The sequence below is a fragment of the Falco biarmicus genome, unplaced genomic scaffold (genome assembly GCF_023638135.1).
Source record: "Falco biarmicus isolate bFalBia1 unplaced genomic scaffold, bFalBia1.pri scaffold_29, whole genome shotgun sequence".
NCBI classification, from domain to species: Eukaryota; Metazoa; Chordata; class Aves; order Falconiformes; family Falconidae; genus Falco; species Falco biarmicus.
Window position 1 is genome coordinate 2,166,633 of NW_026611851.1, and position 14,501 is coordinate 2,181,133.

Sequence of the window (14,501 nt, forward strand, 5' to 3'; positions counted from 1 at the left end):
CTGGGACGGTCTGTTATGGGCTGTGGTGGGCTGGAACGAGCTGTGGTGGGCTGGGACAGGCCGTGGTGGGCTGGGAGGGGCTGTGGTCAGTCGTGGTGGGCTGGGAAGGGCCGTGGTGGCTCGGGGCGGACTCTGGTGGGCCGGGACAAGCTCTGGTGGCCTGTGACGGGCTGGAACGGGCTGTGGTGGGCTGGGACGGGCTGTGGTGGGCTGGGACGAGTTGTAGTGGGCCGGGACGGGCTGTGGTGGGCTGTGGTGGCCTGAGACGTGCTGTGGTGGGCTGTGGTAAGCTGGGAACGGCTGTGGTGGGCCGGGACGTGCTGGGACGGGCTCTGATGGTCTGGAACGGGCTATTGTGGGCTGGGACGGGCTGTGGTGGGCTGGGACGGGCCGTGGTGGGCTGGGACGGACTGTGGTGGGCTGGGAAGGGCCGTGGTGGGCTGGGACGGTCTGTGGTGGTCTGTGGTGGGCTGGGACGGGCTGTGGTGGGCTGGGACGGGCTGTGGTGCTTCAGGGACTTGTAGTGGTGGGCCGGGACGGGCTGTGGTGGGCTCTGGTGGGCTGGGACGAGTTGTAGTGGGCCGGGACGGACTGTGGTGGGCTGTGGTGGGCTGTGGTGGGTTCTGGTGAGCTTAGACGGGCTTTGGTGGACTGTGGTGTGCTGGGACGGTCTGTGGTGGGCTGGGACAGGCCTTGGTGGGCTGGGAAAGGCTGTGATGGGCAGTGGTGGGCCGTGGTGGGCTGGGACGGGCTGGGACGGGCTGTGGTGGGTTCTGGTGAGCTTAGACGGGCTTTGGTGGGCTGTGGTGGGCTGGGACGGTCTGTGGTGGGCTGGGACGGTCTGTGGTGGGCTAGGACGGACTATGGTGGGCTGGGACGGGCTGTGGTGGGCTGGGATGGGCTGTGGTGGGTTGGGACGGGCTGGGACGGGCTGTGGTGGGCTGTGACGGGCTGTGGTGGGCTGGGACAGGCTGTGGTGGGCTGGGACGGGCTGTGGTGGGCTGGGACGGGCTGTGGTGGGCTGTGACGGGCTGTGGTGGGCTGGGACAGGCTGTGGTGGGCTGGGACAGGCTGTGGTGGGTTGAGACGGGCTGGGACGGGCTGTGGTGGGCTGGGACGGGCCGTGGTGAGCTGAGACGGGCCGTGGTGGGCTGGGATGGGCCGTGGTGGGCTGTGGTTTGCTGGGACGGGCTGTGGTGGGCTGGGACGGGCTGTGGTGGGCTGTGGTTTGCTGGGACGGGCTGTTGTAGGCTGGGACGGTCTGTGGTGGGCTGGGATGGGCTGGGACAGACTGGGACGGGCTGTGGTGGTCAGTGGTTGCCTGGGACATGCTGTGGTGGGCTGGGACATGCTGTGGTGGGCTTTGGTGGGCTGGGACAGGCTGGCACGGGCTGGGACGGGCTGGCACGGGCTGGGACGAGCTGGCACGGACTGGGACGAGCTGGCACGGACTGGGACGGGCTGTCACGGGCTGTGGTGGGCTTGGACGGGCTATGGTGGGCTGGGACGGGCTCTGGTGGTGTGGAAAGGGCTGTGGTGGGCTGGGACGGGCTGTGGTAGGCTGTGGTGGGCTGGGACGAGCTGTGGTGGGCTGGGACGGGCTGTGGTGGGCTGGGACGGGCTGTGGTGGGCTGTGGTGAGCTGAGACAGGCTGGCACGGGCTGTGGTGGGCTGGGACGGTCTGTGATGTGCTGTGGTGGGCTGGGACGGGCTGTGGTGAGCTGAGACGGGCTGGGACGGGCTGTGGTAAGCTCGACGGGCTCTGGTGGGCTGGGACGGTCTGTGATGGGCTGTGGTGGGCTGGGACGGGCTGTGGTGGGCTGGGAAGTGCTGGGACGAGCTGGGACCGTCTGTGGTGGGCGGGGACCAGCTATGGTGGGCGGGGATGGGCTGTGCTGGGCGGTTACGGGCTGTGGTGGTCTGTGCTGGGCTGGGACGGGCTGTGGTGGGCTGGGACGGGTTGTGGTGGGTTGGGATGGGCTGTGGTGCTTCAGGGACTGGCTGTGGTGGGCTGTGGTGGGCTGGGACGAGTTGTAGTGGGCCGGGACGAACTGTGGTTGGCTGTGGTGGGTTCTGGTGAGCTTAGACGGGCTTTGGTGGGCTGTGGTGTGCTGGGACGGTCTGTGGTGGGCTGGGACGGGCCGTGGTGGGCTGGGACGGGCCGTGGTGGGCTGTGGTGGGTTCTGGTGAGCTTAGACGGGCTTTGGTGGGCTGTGGTGGGCTGGGACGGGCTGTGGTGGGCTGGGACGGGCTGTGGTGGGCTGTGGTGGGCCGTGTTGGGCCGGGACGAGCTGTGGTGAGCCGGGACGGGCTGTGGTGGGCTGGGACGGTCTGCAGTGGGCGGGGACGGGCTGCGGTGGGCGGGGACGGGCTGCGGTGGGCGGGGACGGGCTGCGGTGGGCGGGGATGGGCTGTGGTGGGTTGGTACTTCATGTGGTGGGCTGGGACGGGCTGTGATAAGCTGTAACCGGCTGTGGTGGGCTGTGGTGGTCTGGGACAGGTTGTGGTGAGCTGAGATGGGCTGTGATGGGCTTTGGTGGGCTGGGACGGGCTGCGCTGGGCTGGGACGGGCTGCGCTGGGCTGGGACGGGCTGCGCTGGGCTGGGACGGGCTGCGCTGGGCGGGGACGGGCTGCGGTGGGCTGGGACGGGCTGTTGTAGGCTGAGACAGGCTGGTACGGGCTGTGGTGAGCGGAGACGGGTCGTGGTGGGCTGGGACGGCCCGTGGTGGGCTGGGACAGACTGGTACTTGATGTGGTGGGCTGGTACGGGCTGTGATAGGCCGTGGTGGGCCGGGACAGGCTCTGGTGGGCTGTGGAGGGCTGGGACGGGCTGTGGAGGATTGGGACTGGCTGTGGAGAGCTGTGGTGGGCTGGGACGGGCCGTGGTGGGCTGGGACGGGCCGTGTTTGGCTGGGACGGGCCGTGGTGGGCTGGGACGGGCTGTGATAAGCTGTAACCGGCTGTGGTGGGCTGTGGTGGGCTGGGACGGGCTGTGGTGGGCTGGGACGGGCTTTGGTGGGCTGGGACGGGCTGTGGTGGGCTGGGACGGGCTTTGGTGTGCTGTGGTAGCCTGTGGTGGGCTGTGATGGGCTGTGGTAAGCTGGGACGGGATGTGGTAAGCTGGGACGGGCTTTCGTGGACTGGGACGGGCCGTCATGGGCTGGGACGGGCTGGGACGGGCCGTGGTGGGCTGGGACAGGCTGTGGTGGGCTGGGACGGGCCGTGGTGGGCCGGGACAGGCCGTGGCGGGCTGGGACGAACTGTGGTGGGCTGGGATGAACTGTGGTGGTCTGTGGTGGGCTGGGACGGGCTGTGGTGAGCTGGGACGGGCTGTGGCGGGCTGGGACGGGCCGTGGCGGGCTGGGACGGGCTTTGGTGTGCTGTGGTAGCCTGTGGTGGGCTGTGATGGGCTGTGGTAAGCTGGGACGGGATGTGGTAAGCTGGGACGGGCTTTCGTGGACTGGGACGGGCCGTCATGGGCTGGGACGGGCTGGGACGGGCCGTGGTGGGCTGGGACAGGCTGTGGTGGGCTGGGACGGGCCGTGGTGGGCCGGGACAGGCCGTGGCGGGCTGGGACGAACTGTGGTGGGCTGGGATGAACTGTGGTGGTCTGTGGTGGGCTGGGACGGGCTGTGGTGAGCTGGGACGGGCTGTGGCGGGCTGGGACGGGCCGTGGCGGGCTGGGACGGGCCGTGGCCGTTTGGGACGAGCCGTGGCGGGCTGCGACGGGCCATGGTGGGACGGGACGTGCCGTGGTGGGCCGGGACGGGCCGTGGTGGGAGGGGACGGCCTCTGGTGTGGTGGGACGGGCTGTGGTGGGCTGGGACCAGCTTCGGTGGGCTGTGGTGGGCTGGGACCTGCTGCGGTGGGCTGTGGTGGACCGTGGTGGGCTGGGACAGGCTGTGGTGGGCTGTGGTGGACCGTGGTTGGCTGGGACAGGCTGTGGTGGGCTGTGGTGGACCGTGTTGGGCTGGGACGGGATGTGGTAAGCTGGGACGGGATGTGGTAAGCTGGGACAGGCTTTCGTGGGCTGGGACGGGCTGTGGTAAACTGGGACGGGCTGTGGTGGGCTGGGACGGGCTGGGACGGGCTGTGGTGGGCTTCTATGGGCTGGTACTTTATGTGGTGGGCTGGGACGGGCTGGGACGGGCTGTGGTGGGCTGGGATGAGCTGGGACAAGCTGTGGTGGGCCGGGAGGGGCTCTGGATGGCTGGGACGGGCTGTGGTGGGCTGGGACGGGCTGTGGTGGCCTATGGTGGGCTGGGACGGGCTGTGGTGGTCTGGGATGGGCTGGGACAGGCTGTGGTGACCCGTGGCAAGCCATGGGGGGCTGTGGTGGGCTGGGACGGGCTGTGGTGGGCTGTGGTGTGCCATGGTGGGCTGGGACAGGCTGCGGTGGGCTGGAAAGGGCTGTGGGGGGCTGGGACAGGCTGTGGTGGGACGGGGACGGGCTGTGGTTGGTTGTGGTGGGCTGGGACGGGCTGTGGTGGGCTGGGACGGGCTGTGGTGGGCTGGGACGAGCTGTGATGAGCTGAGACGGGCTGTGATGGGCCAGGGTGGGCCGGGACAGGCTCTGGTGGGCTGTGGAGGGCTGGGCCGGGCTCTGGTGGGCTGGGACGGACTTGGACGCACTGTGGTGGGCTGGGACGGACTGGGACGAGTTGTGGTGAGTGTGGTGGGCTGGGACAGGCTGGGACGGACTGTGTTTGGCTGGGACGGGCTATGGTGGGCTGTGGTGGGTTGGGACGGTCTGTGGTGGGCTGGGACGGTCTGTGGAGGGCTAGGGACGGTCTGTGGTGGGCTGGGACGGGCTCTGGTGGGCTGGGATGGGCTGTGATAAGCTGTAACCGGCTGTGGTGGGCTGTGGTGGTCTGGGACGGGTTGTGGTGAGCTGAGATGGGCTGTGGTGGGCTGTGGTGGACCGTGGTGGGCTATGATGGGCTGTGGTAAGCTGGGACGGGATGTGGTAAGCTGGGACGGGCTTTCGTGGGCTGGGACGGGTTGTCGTGGGCTCGGACGGGCTGGGACGGGCCGTGGTGAGCTGGGACGGGCCGTGGTGGGCTGGGACAGCCCGTGGTGGGCTGGGACGGGCTGTGGTGAGCTGGGACGGGCTGTGGCGGGCTGGGACGAACTGTGGTGGGCTGGGATGAACTGTGGTGGTCTGTGGTGGGCTGGGACGGGCTGTGGTGATCTGGGACGGGCTGTGGTAAACTGGGACAAACTGTGACGGGCTGGGACGGGCCGTGGCGGGCTGGGACGGACCGTGGCGGGCTGGGATGGGCCGTGGCGGGCTGGGACGGGCCGTGGCGGGCTGGGACGGGCCGTGGCGGGCTGGGACGGGCCGTGGTGGGCTGGGACGGGCTGTGGTGGGCTGGGCTGGGCCGTGGCAAGCCGTGGTGGGCCGTGGTAAGCTGTGACGGGCCGTGGTGGGCTGGTTCGGACTGTGGTGTGGTGGGACGGGCTGTGGTGGGCTTCTATGGGCAGGTACTTTATGTGGTGGGCTGGGACGGGCTGTGACGGGCTGTGGTGGTCTGGGATGGGTTGGGACAGGCTGTGGTGGGCCGTGGTAAGCCATGGTGGGCTGTGGTGGGCTGGGACGGGCTGTGGTGGGCTGTGGTGTGCCATGGTGGGCTGGGACAGGCTGCGGTGGGCTGGAAAGGGCTGTGGTGGGCTGGGACGGTCTGTGGTGGGCTGGGACAGGCTGTGGTGGGATCGGGACAGGCTGTGGTTGGTTGTGGTGGGCTGGGACGGTCTGTGGTGGGCTGGGACGGGCTGTGGTGGGCTGGGACGAGCTGTGATGAGCTGAGACGGGCTGTGATGGGCCGGGGTGGGCCGGGACAGGCTCTGGTGGGCTGTGGAGGGCTGGGACGGGCTCTGGTGGGCTGGGACGGACTTGGACGCACTGTGGTGGGCTGGGACGGGCTGGGACGGCCTGTGTAGGGCTGGGAGGGGCTGTGGGGGGTTGTGGGGGGCTGTGACGGGCTGTGGAGGGACGGGGACGGGCTGTGGTTGGTTGTGGTGGGCTGTGACGGGCCATGGTGGGCTGGGTCGGACTGTGGTGTGGTGGGACGGGCTGTGGTGGGCTGGGACGGGCTGTGGTGGACCGTGGTGGGCTGTGGTTGGTTGTGGTGGGCTGGGACGGGCCGTGGTGGGCCGGGACAGGCCGTGGTGGGCCAGGACAGGCCGTGGTGGGACCGGACGGGCCGTGGTGGGCTGGGACAGGCTGTGGTTGGCTGGGACAGGCTGTGGTGGGCTGGGACGGGTTGTGGCGGACTGGGACGAACTGTGGTGGTCTGTGGTGGGCTGGGACGGGCCGTGGTGGGCTGTGCCAGGCTGGGACGGGCTGTGGTGTGCTGTAGTGGTCTGTGATGGGCTGGGACGGGCTGTGGTGGGCTGGGATGGGCTGTGGTGGGCTGGCACGGGCTGTGGTGGGCTGGGACGGGCTGTCGTGGGCTGGGACGGGCTGTCGTGGGCTGTGGGGGCCTGGGACATGCTGTGGTGGGCTGGGAACGGCTGGGACAAGCTGTGACGGGCTGGGACGAGCTGTGACGGGCTGTGGTGTGCTGTAGTGGCCTGTGGTGTGCTGTAGTGGCCTGTGGTGGGCTGGGACGGGCTGTGGTGGGCTGTGGTGGGCTGGGATGAGCTGGGACAGGCTGGGACGGGTTGTGGTGGGCTTTGGTGGGCTGGGACGGGCTGTGGTGGGCTGGGACGGGCTGTAGTGGGCTGTGGTGTGCTGTGGAGGGCTGGGACGGGCTGTGATGTGCCGTGGTGGGCTGGGACGGGCCGTGGTGGGCTGGGATGGGCCGTGGTGGGCTGGGACGGGCCGTGGTGGGCCGGGACTAGCCGGGACGGGCCGTGGTGGGCTGGGACGGGTTGTGGCGGGCTGTGGTGGGCTGGGATGAGCTGGGACAAGCTGTGGTGGGCCGGGACGGGCTCTGGTGGGCTGGGACGGGCTGTGGTGGGCTGGGACGGGCTCTGGTGGTCTCAAACCGGCTGTGGTGGGTTGGGAAGGGCTGGAATGGGCTTTGGTGGGTTGGGACAGGCTGTGGTGGGCTGGGACGGGCTGTGGTGGGCTTGGACCTGCTGTGGTGGTCAGGGACGGGTTCTGGTAGGTCCGGGACGGGCTGTGGTGGGCTGGGACGGGCCGTGGTGGGCTGGGACGGGCTGTGGTGGGCTTCTATGGGCTGGTACTTTATGTGGTGGGCTGGGACGGGCTGTGACGGGCTGTGGTCGGCTGGTATGAGCTGGGACAAGCTGTGGTGGGCCGGGACGGGCTGTGGTGTGCCATGGTGGGCTGGGACAGGCTGCGGTGGGCTGGAAAGGGCTGTGGTGGGCTGGGACAGGCTGTGGTTGGACGGGGACGGGCTGTGGTTTGTTGTGTTGGGCTGGGACAGGCTGGGACACCTTGGAAGGGCTGTGGTGGGCGGTGACGGGTTGTGGTGTTCTGTGACGGGCTGGGACTTTCTGTGGTGAGCTGCGACGGTCTGTGGTGGTCTGGAACGGGCTGTGGTGGGCTGGGACGGGCCGTGGTGGGCCGGGACGGGCTGTGCTGGGCTGGGACGGGCTGTGGCGAGCTGGGACGGGCTGTGGTGAGCTGGGACGGGTTGTGGCGGGCTGGGACTGGTTGTGGCGGACTGGGACGAACTGTGGTGGTCTGTGGTGGGCTGGGACAGGCTGTGGTGGGCTGGGACGGGCCGTGGTGGACCGGGACAGGCCGTGGTGTGCCGGGACGGGCAGTGGTGGGCTGGGACGGGTTGTGGCGGGCTGGGACGAACTGTGGTGGTCTGTGGTGGGCTGGGACGGGCTGTGGTGGGCTGGGACGGGCTGTGGTGGGCTTCTATGGGCTGGTACTTTATGTGGTGGGCTGGGACGGGCTGTGACGGGCTGTGGTCGGCTGGTATGAGCTGGGACAAGCTGTGGTGGGCCGGGACGGGCTCTGGTGGGCTGGGACGGGCTGTGGTAGGCTGGGACGGGCTGTGGTGGCCTGTGGTGGGCTGGGATGGGCTGTGGTGGGCTGGGACGGGCTGGGACAGGCTGTGGTGATGCGTGGTAAGCCATGGTCGGCTGTGGTGGGCTGGGACGGTCTGTGGTGGGCTGGGACGGGCTGTGGTGGGCTGGGATGGGCTGTGATAAGCTGTAACCGGCTGTGGTGGGCTGTGGTGGTCTGGTACGGGTTGTGGTGAGCTGAGATGGGCTGTGGTGGGCTTTGGTGGGCTGGGGTGGGCTCGGACGGGCCGTGGTGGGCTGGGACGGGCTGTGGTGGGCTTCTATGGGCAGGTACTTTATGTGGTGGGCTGGGACGGGCTGTGACGGGCTGTGGTGGTCTGGGATGGGCTGGGACAGGCTGTGGTGGGCCGTGGTAAGCCATGGTGGGCTGTGGTGGGCTGGGACAGGCTGTGGTGGGCCGTGGTAAGCCATGGTGGGCTGTGGTGGGCTGGAAAGGGCTGTGGTGGGCTGGAACGGGCTGTGGTGGGCTGGGACAGGCTGTGGTGGGATCGGGACGGGCTGTGGTTGGTTGTGGTGGGCTGGGACGGTCTGTGGTGGGCTGGGACGGGCTGTGGTGGGCTGGGACGAGCTGTGATGAGCTGAGACGGGCTGTGATGGGCCGGGGTGGGCCGGGACAGGCTCTGGTGGGCTGTGGAGGGCTGGGACGGGCTCTGGTGGGCTGGGACGGACTTGGACGCACTGTGGTGGGCTGGGACGGGCTGGGACGGCCTGTGTAGGGCTGGGAGGGGCTGTGGGGGGCTGTGGGGGGCTAGGAAGGGCTGTGGTGGTCTGGGACGGGCTAGAACGGCTATGGTGGGCTGGGACGGGCTGTGGTGGGCTTGGATGGGCCGTGCTGTGCTGGAACGGTCTGGGACGAGTTGTGGTGAGTGTGGTGGGCTGGGACGGGCTGGGACGGACTGTTTTTAGCTGGGACGGGCTGTGGTGGGCCGTGGTGGGCTGGGACAGGCTGTGGTGAGCTGAGACGGGCTGTGGTGGGCTGTGTCGGGCTGGGACGAGCTGTGACGGGGTGGGACGGGCTGTGGTGGTCTGCGCTAGGCTGTGGTGTGCTGTAGTGGCCTGTGATGGGCTGGGTGGGGCTGTGGTGGGCTGGGACGGGCTGTGGTGGGCTGGGACGGGCTGTGGTGGGCTGGGACGGGCTATGGTGGGCTGGGACAGGCTGTGTTGGGCTGGGATAAGCTGTGTTGGGCTGGGACGGGCTGTGTTAGGCTGGGATGTGCTGTGGAGGATTGGGACGGGCTATGGAGAGCTGTGGAGAGCTGGGACGGTCTGTGGTGGGCTGGGACAGGCTGTGGTGGGCTTGGACCTGCTGTGGTGGTCGGGGACGGGTTGTGGTAGGTCCAGGACGGGCTGTCGTGGTCCGGGACGGGCTGTGGTGGGCTGAGAAGGCCTGGGACGGGCTGGGACGAGCTGGGACGAGCTCGGACGGGCTGTGGTGGGCTGGGACGGGCTGTGGTGGGCTGGGACAGGCTGTGGTGGGCTGGGACGGGCTGTGTTGGGCTGGGACGGTCTGTGGTGGGCTGCGACGGGCTGCGACGGGCTGGGACGGGCTGGGACGGGCTGTGGTGGGCTGGCACGGGCTGTGGTGGGCTGGGACGGTCTGTGGTGGGCTGGGACGGGCTGCGACGGGCTGGGACGGGCTGGGACGGGCTGTGGTGTGCTGGGACGGGCTGTGCTGGTCTGTGGTGGGCTGGGACGGGCTGTGGTGGGCTAGGACGGGCTGTCGTTGGCTGGGACGGGCCGTGGTGGGCTGGGACGGGCCGTCGTGGGCTGGGACGGGTTGGGATAGGCTGCGGTTGGTTGTGGTGTGCTGTGGTGGGCTTTCTTGGGCCGTGGTGGGCTGGGACGGGCTGTGGTGGGCTGGGACGGGCTGTGGTGGGCAGGGATGGGCTGTGGTGGGGCGTGGTGGGCTGGGACGGGCTGGGACAGGCTCTGGTGGGCTGTGGTGTGATGGGACGGGCTGTGGTGGGCTGGGACGGGCTGTGGTGGGCTGGGACCGGCTGGGATAGGCTTAGACAGGCTGTGGTGGCCTGGGACATTCTTTGGTGGGCTGGGACGGGCTCTGGTGGTCTGGAACGGGCTGTGGTGGGCCGGGACAGGCTGTGGTGGGCGGGGATGGGCTGTGGTGGGCGGAGACGGGTTGTGGTGGGCTGGGACGGGCTGTGGTGGGCTGGGACGGGCTGTGGTGGGCTGGGACATTCTGTGGTGGGCTGGGACGGGCTGTGACTGGCTGTGGTGGGCCGGGATGGGCTGTGGTGGGCCGGGATGGGCTTTGGTGGGCCGGGGATGGGCTGTGGTGGGCTGGGACATTCTGTGGTGGGCTGGGACGGGCTGTGTTGTGCGGGGACGGGCTGTGGCTGGCGGTGACGGGCTGTGGTGGGCTGGGAGAGGCTGGGAAGGGCTGTGGTGTGCGGTGACGGTTGTAGTGAGCTGGGACAGGCTGGGAAGGGCTGTGGTGGGCTGTGGTGGGCTGGAACGGGCTCTGGTGGGCTGTGACGGGCTGGGATGGGCTGGGACGGGCTGGGACGGGCTGTGGTGTGCTGGGACAGGCTGTGCTGGTCTGTGGTGGGCGGGGACGGGCCGTGGTGGGCTATGGTGGGCCGTGGAGGGCTGGGACGGGCTGTGGTGGGCTGGGACGGGCTGTGGTGGGCGGGGACGGGCTGTGGTGGGCTGGGACGGGCTGTGGTGGGCTTGCACGGGCTATGGTGGGCGGGGACGGTCTGTGGTGGTCTGGAACGGTCTGTGGTGGGCTGGGACGGTCTGTGGTGGGCTGGGACGGGCTGTGGTGGTCTGGAACAGGCTGTGGTGGGTTGGGACAGGCTGGGACATGCTGGGACGGTGTGTGGTGGACTGGGATGGTCTGTGGTGGGGCGTGGTGGGCTGTGGTGGGCCGTGGTGGGCCGTTTTGAGCCGGTATGGGAAGGGATGGCCTGTGGTTGGCCGTGGTGGGCTGGGACAGGTCATGGTGGTCTGAGATGGCCCGTGGTGAACTGTGGTGGGCTGTGGTGGGCCGTGGTGGGCTGGTATGGGCCGTGGTGGGCTGTAGTGGGCCGTTTTTAGCCGGTATGGGAAGGGATGGGCCGTGGTGGGCTGAGGTGGGCCGTGGTTGTCTGGGACAGGCTGTGGTGGGCTGTGGTGGGTTCTGGTGAGCTTGAGACGGGCTGTGGTGGGCTGGGACGGGCCGTGGTGTGCTGGGACGGGCTGTGGGGGGCTGGGACGGGCCGTGGCAAGCCGGGACGTGCTCTGGTAGGCCGGGATGGGCTGTGGTGGACTGTGGTGAGTTGGGACAGGCTGTGGTGGGCTGGGACGGGCTGTGGTGGGCTGGGACGGGATGTGGGTGACGGGGACGGGCTGTGGTGGGCAGGGACGGGCTCTGGTGGTCTGGAATGGGCTGTGGTGGGCTGGCACGGGCTGGGACAAGATGTGGTGAACTGGGACGGGCTGTGGTGAGCTGAGACGGGCCGTGGTGGGCTGGGATGGGCTGTGGTGGGCTGTGGTTGGCTGGGATGGGCTATGGTGGTCTGGGACGGGCTGTTGTAGGCTGGGACGGGCTGTGGTGGGCTGGGATGGGCTGGGACAGACTGGGACGGGCTGTGGTGGTCAGTGGTTGCCTGGGACATGCTGTGGTGGGCTGAGACATGCTGTGGTGGGCTGGGACGGTCTGTGGTGGTCTGTGGTGGGCTGGCACGGGCTGGGACGAGCTGGCACGGACTGGGACGGGCTGGCACGGGCTGTGGTGGGCTGGAACGGGCTGTGGTGGGCTTGGACGGGCTGTGGTGGGCTGGGACGGGCTCTGGTGGTGTGGAAAGGGCTGTGGTTGGCTGGGACGGGCTGTGGTGGTCTGTGGTGGGCTGTGGTTGGCTGGGACGGGCTGTGGTGGGCTGGGACGGGCTGTGGTGGGCTGTGGTGAGCTGAGACGGGCGGGCACGGGCTGTGGTAAGCTGGGACGGGCTCTGTTGGGCTGGGACGGTCTGTGATGGGCTGTGGTGGGCTGGGACGGGCTGTGGTGAGCTGGGAAGGGCTGGGACGAGCTGGGACCGGCTGTGGTGGGCGGGGAACGGCTATGGTGGGCGGGGATGGTCTGTGCTGGGCGGTGACGGGCTGTGGTGGGCTGGGACAAGCTGTGGTGGGCTGGGACGGGCTTTGGTGGGCTAGGACGGGCTATGGTGGGCTGGGACGGGCTGTGGTGGGCTGGGACGGGCTGTGGTGGGTTGGGACGGGCTGGGACGGGCTGTGGTGGGCTGGGACGGGCTGTGGTGGGCTGGGATGGGCTGTGGTGGTCTGGGACAGGCTGTGGTGGGTTGGGACGGGCTGGGACGGGCTGTGGTGGGCTGGGACGGGCTGTGGTGGGCTGGGACGGGCCGTGGTGAGCTGTGGTTTGCTGGGACGGGCTGTGGTGGGCTAGGATGGGCTGTTGTAGGCTGGGACGGGCTGTGGTGGGCTGTGGTGGGCTGGGACGGGCTGTGGCGGTCAGTGGTTGCCTGGGACATGCTGTGGTGGGCTGGGACGGGCTGTGGTGGGCTGGGACGGGCTGGCACGGGCTGGGACAGGCTGGCACGGGCTGGGACGAGCTGGCACGGGCTGGAACGAGCTGGCACGGAGTGGGACGGGCTGGCACGGGCTCTGGTGGGCTTGGACGGGCTGTGGTGGGCTGGGACGGGCTCTGGTGGTGTGGAAAAAGCTGTGGTGGGCTGGGACGGGCTGGGACGGGCTGTGGTGGGCTTGGACGGGCTGTGGTGGGCTGGGACGGGCTGTGGTGGGCTGGGACGGGCTGTGGTGGGCTGGGACGGGCTGTGGTGGGTTGGGACGGGCTGTGGTGGGCTGGGACGGGCTGTGGTCAGTCGTGGTGGGCTGGGACGTGTTGTGGTGGCTCGGGACGGACTCTGGTGGGCCGGGACAAGCTCTGGTGGCCTGTGACGGGCTGTGACGGGCTGTGGTGGGCTTGGACGAGTTGTTTTGGGCTGGGACGGGCTGTGGTGAGCTGGGAAGGGCTGGGACGAGCTGGGACCGGCTGTGGTGGGCGGGGAACGGCTATGGTGGGCGGGGATGGTCTGTGCTGGGCGGTGACGGGCTGTGGTGGGCTGGGACAAGCTGTGGTGGGCTGGGACGGGCTGTGGTGGGCTAGGACGGGCTATGGTGGGCTGGGACGGGCTGTGGTGGGTTGGGACGGGCTGGGACGGGCTGTGGTGGGCTGGGACGGGCTGTGGTGGGCTGGGATGGGCTGTGGTGGGCTGGGACAGGCTGTGGTGGGTTGGGACGGGCTGGGACGGGCTGTGGTGGGCTGGGACGGGCTGTGGTGGGCTGGGACGGGCCGCGGTGAGCTGTGGTTTGCTGGGACGGGCTGTGGTGGGCTAGGACGGGCTGTTGTAGGCTGGGACGGGCTGTGGTGGGCTGTGGTGGGCTGGGACGGGCTGTGGTGGGCAGGGACGGGCTCTGGTGGTCTGGAATGGGCTGTGGTGGGCTGGCACGGGCTGGGACAAGATGTGGTGAACTGGGACGGGCTGTGGTGAGCTGAGACGGGCCGTGGTGGGCTGGGATGGGCTGTGGTGGGCTGTGGTTGGCTGGGATGGGCTATGGTGGTCTGGGACGGGCTGTTGTAGGCTGGGACGGGCTGTGGTGGGCTGGGATGGGCTGGGACAGACTGGGACGGGCTGTGGTGGTCAGTGGTTGCCTGGGACATGCTGTGGTGGGCTGAGACATGCTGTGGTGGGCTGGGACGGTCTGTGGTGGTCTGTGGTGGGCTGGCACGGGCTGGGACGAGCTGGCACGGACTGGGACGGGCTGGCACGGGCTGTGGTGGGCTGGAACGGGCTGTGGTGGGCTTGGACGGGCTGTGGTGGGCTGGGACGGGCTCTGGTGGTGTGGAAAGGGCTGTGGTTGGCTGGGACGGGCTGTGGTGGTCTGTGGTGGGCTGTGGTTGGCTGGGACGGGCTGTGGTGGGCTGGGACGGGCTGTGGTGGGCTGTGGTGAGCTGAGACGGGCGGGCACGGGCTGTGGTAAGCTGGGACGGGCTCTGTTGGGCTGGGACGGTCTGTGATGGGCTGTGGTGGGCTGGGACGGGCTGTGGTGAGCTGGGAAGGGCTGGGACGAGCTGGGACCGGCTGTGGTGGGCGGGGAACGGCTATGGTGGGCGGGGATGGTCTGTGCTGGGCGGTGACGGGCTGTGGTGGGCTGGGACAAGCTGTGGTGGGCTGGGACGGGCTTTGGTGGGCTAGGACGGGCTATGGTGGGCTGGGACGGGCTGTGGTGGGCTGGGACGGGCTGTGGTGGGTTGGGACGGGCTGGGACGGGCTGTGGTGGGCTGGGACGGGCTGTGGTGGGCTGGGATGGGCTGTGGTGGTCTGGGACAGGCTGTGGTGGGTTGGGACGGGCTGGGACGGGCTGTGGTGGGCTGGGACGGGCTGTGGTGGGCTGGGACGGGCCGTGGTGAGCTGTGGTTTGCTGGGACGGGCTGTGGTGGGCTAGGATGGGCTGTTGTAGGCTGGGACGGGCTGTG